Here is a 4229-nt window from a genome sequence, read left to right as displayed (position 1 = left end):
GCAGAGGAGCTTCCTGCTTTGCTGGGGACCTGGGTTCTATTTCCGGCACCCACATGGAGGCTCACAGCCATCTGTAACCCCTTTTCCAGGGAATCCACACTTCTGACCTCCTCAGACCCCTGTCCACACATGATACACATACTTTGACACATATACACACATACATACAAAATAAAACAAATACACACTTAAAAAATAAAATAAGTTGGAAGAAAGAACTGTAAGGTATAATCTTAATTTAGACTTTGGTGTCTCTCTACATTTCAGGTATTAATATGATTTTTGTCAAACTCCCCTAGGGAAACTTCAAATAGTGCAATGAAATCATCTCAGAACAGGAAAATAAAGTTTTATTATACTTCAATTAATTTCCATTGCTGACTTTCCTAATCAAAATGAAATATCGAGTGTTTTAAAAGGCACACCACACACACACACATACACACAGAGAGAGAGAGAGAAAGAGAGAGAGAGAGTCCCCCAGATTCAAAATATATTTTTAAAAATAAAAATAAGCATCTGGAAAAGCGGCTCAGCACTTAAGAGCACTTGATGCTTTTGCAGAGAACACAGGTTTGGTTCCCAGCACCTCACAAGCCTGTACCTGTACCAGACGACCTGCCACCTCTTCCGACCTCCGCAGGTACCGGTAGCTCGAGCACTGCCTGGACATCCGTGCAGGCAAAGCACGCACACACATAAAATAAAGCAAACTTAGAAGGTAAAGAGATAAAACACAAAGGAAATGGCAACAACTGTGCTAGAATGAAGACCAGAATTGAGATCAGGCTGGGGAGGGAGAGAGTTTTCTTTCCCTCCTTGTCAGCACGGGCTCATGGCCGCCCGAAACCAGGACGAAGGGCTCCGTGGGAAGCCGAATGAAATGCTGAGGGATCGGCATTCCCTGCTTGAATCCCACCCCCACCCCAGATTCCATGCTCCCGTTTCTGTGTCTCCTGCCCCTTCTGAGGTACCAGGAGCAGCGGCCCGGCCAGCTCTCTACACAGGAGAGGGTCACAGATGCGGGCTCTAAGAACAGGCAGCTGCTGAGAAGGACGCCTAGCTGGGGGCCGGGGAAGGCAGTTGCTTCAGAACTGGAACGTGGGCCTGATGCGGGCAGTCTAACGCGCATCACAGGTGGGCCTGTCACGTGTGCTGGGTATAGAAATCCGAAGCTCAGAAGAGGCCTACGCCAGAGTTCTAGGCTAATGAGTCATCTACACTTAGAAGTTATTTAAAGCTAAATACTTTAGATGCTCCCTTCTTTGTTACTGGTAGTGGCCGATGATGGAGATCCCTGCGCAGCATTCCTTGCTATCTGCTTACTGCAGAGGAAAAGGATCAAGCAGATGCTCCCAGGCCTGAAGACCGAGGCTATCGTACCGGCACACAACACTTGGTCCTGAGGGCTGCGGCCTGGCTGCTGAGCACGATGTCGTCAGGGTTTGTTTGCACGGCTCCTAAAATCAACTTGATATTCTCTCCCACACGTTCAGATTTTCATCTTTTTCCGATTTGTTTTTTAACTGTTTAATCGTGTGCATGAGCATCTTCGTGTAGCTGTGTGCACATGAGCTAAGTTGCCCGAGAACACTGGAGGCATCAGCTCTCCTAGAGCATGAGTTATAGGCAATTAGGAGCCACCTGGTGTGGATGCTGGGAACTGAGTTTCAATCTCCCGAAACAGCAACGCACGGTCTTACCCTCTGCGCCGTTTCTCCAGCCCTCGCCATAAGCTTAACGAACGACAGCCAGGCTTGTGACTTGGGGTATATGATACCTGCTGACAGGCTGAAAGTTGGACCACTAGATCACAGCCAAAGGATTGCAAATACCAGGCGGGTCTTACCATCATATACTCTTAAACATCTCTGAAATCCAGCCAGTGAGATGCCGCAGCAGCAGGCAAAGGTGCCTGCTACCAAGTCTGAAGCCTGAGTTTGACTCCAGGGGACCGCATGATGGAGGAGAGGAGGGACTCCCACGCGTCGCCCTTCAACACATGTGCTGAAGCTCAATAGCGCTTGTGTGTGTGTGCGCGCGCGCGCGCGCGAGCGTTCGTGCGTTCGTGCGTGCATGCGTGCGTGTCTTTGTGACACACGCACGTGAAACTGCAGGTACATGCACATGCGTGCCAAGCAGAGGAGGTGTCAGCCGCGTCTCCTTTCTCACTCTCCATCTCATTCCCTTGAGACAGGGTCTCTCTCCCTGAACGGAAAGCTCATCATTTTGGCTGGGCTGGCTGAGCATTAAGCTCCTAGAATCTGCTTGTTTCCACCCTTCAGTGCTGGGAATTACAGCAAGCATAGCCATGCCCTATATTCTGTGTGGGTGAAGGGGATTCAAACTCAGGTCCTGTTAGCATGCTAAGCAATTCTTACTGAACTCTTGCAGCCCCAACTCTTACACGGTCACAAATTTCACATAATTTTCTTTTCTCCCTGAATTCATATTTATATTCCAATTTCTCAACAAATTATACTTTGCTGTATTTTGATGCTTGAAATACATTATTGAAAATTCTACCACAATTTTTTACAATATAATATGTATAAAAATTGAATATTGTCTGGTTCTATAATTACTCTCATTTTTAAGTATGTAGACAATATTATTAGTAATAACTGGTATATATAGTTATTACATAAGTAAATTTGATTAACCAGCATAAATAGTACATTTAACTATATAAGGTGGTGGTGGTGGTGCACGTCTTTAATCCCAGCACCCAGGAGGCAGAGGCAGATGGATCTCTGAGTATGAGGCCAGCCTGGTCTACAGAGCGAGTTCCAAGACAGTCAAAGCAACACAGAGAAACCAGTCTCAAAAAAACAAAAATCAATTGATCAATAGAATAATGAAATAATATTAATAAATGAGCATAAGTGGCATATTTAGGTACTTTAAAATTATTGCAAATGCATTATGTGATCAAATAGTAAAGACTATTTTGATTAATTTATGTATCTGTTAGTTAATATTAGTGTTGTTATAATTAGACATCCATTTTACTCCTTCTTAAATGCAAGTTCTGAAAAGAACTTATCCATGTAAATGAGTATCTTGAACAGGAGTTTTATTGTCGTTTGCAATTATTTGAACCTCTGGAGTTATATGTCTAAAATGACATAGTAATATACCATCAAAAATTGTATCTTAATGAGTTACCAACTGACCACTCAAAGTTCCTCCTTTAAATGTGTTGCTAAATGACTTGTTACCCAGTTGTTACAATCACTCACTTCTCACCGGCCACACCAATACTATGAGTCGCCTATTTGTTAAGAAGTCTTCCACCCTGGGGCAATGTGCTGCTGAATGCTGGCCTTTCCTAACTGCCAAATGTGAAGTTTCCCAACACCGGTGATGGGGAGGGAATTGTGCAAGGGAAGCTGAGAACCAGGAAGGCAGAGGCTGCAAGGGGCTGAGAAACAGATAAGACTTAAGAGGAATGAGAAGCCCGGACTCCAGCGAGCTCTCTTAGGCTTCCATGTGCCTTGGAAATCTTGGTGTGCTCTCAGTTAGCTTATAAGTATTTCCCAAATGAAGGCAGGTGCAGGGTTGGGGGGAGGGGTGGCAGGCAGAAGTGTTATGAAGAAGATGGTGTGACCATCTGGAGTTTGGGAATCCTTCAGAGCCTGGAGGGGAAGGTCAGAGGGGTAAGGAGTATGGTGAATAGGAAAGGAAACCCACCTTCATGCTCAAATAACCAGTGGAAACTTGAGACCAGATCCCTCCCTCCTGAGTCAGAACTCTGGATTGCATTGTAATCATCCAACAAACATTTCTTGGCATTTTTCTACATCAGGGCCTGTGCCAAGCCTTAAGGATACAAAGACCTAACATGAGCTGGTCAGGTCTAGGTCCTCTAGACCTGTCTCCCTGCTTTCCACTGGGGACATCTCCACACAGTGCTCCCCACTCTGCCCCACTCATTCAAGCTAGGACAAGCTTCTACCACCAAGCCACACCCCCAGCCTCCTCCCTGCTCTCTAAGGCAGAGTAGACTGTCGGCTTAATCTGAGATAGTTAAGTTTCTAGCCCTTGAGCACGTTAGCTCTTTTGGGGCAAGGGTAAGACCTGACATTAGAAGGCCAGAGCTGGACACAGCTAGGTAATGAGAAGCTTCTCCGTGCGTGCTACACAAATGCCACTGTATTTTCATTCATTTCCCAGGATCAACACAGAACCATTGTGAGCCAGGTTACCAAATTAGAAACCGAAACATA

The sequence above is a fragment of the Mesocricetus auratus genome, unplaced genomic scaffold (genome assembly GCF_017639785.1).
Source record: "Mesocricetus auratus isolate SY011 unplaced genomic scaffold, BCM_Maur_2.0 Super-Scaffold_100043, whole genome shotgun sequence".
NCBI lineage: Eukaryota > Metazoa > Chordata > Mammalia > Rodentia > Cricetidae > Mesocricetus > Mesocricetus auratus.
Note: the sequence above shows the minus strand (reverse complement) of the source record.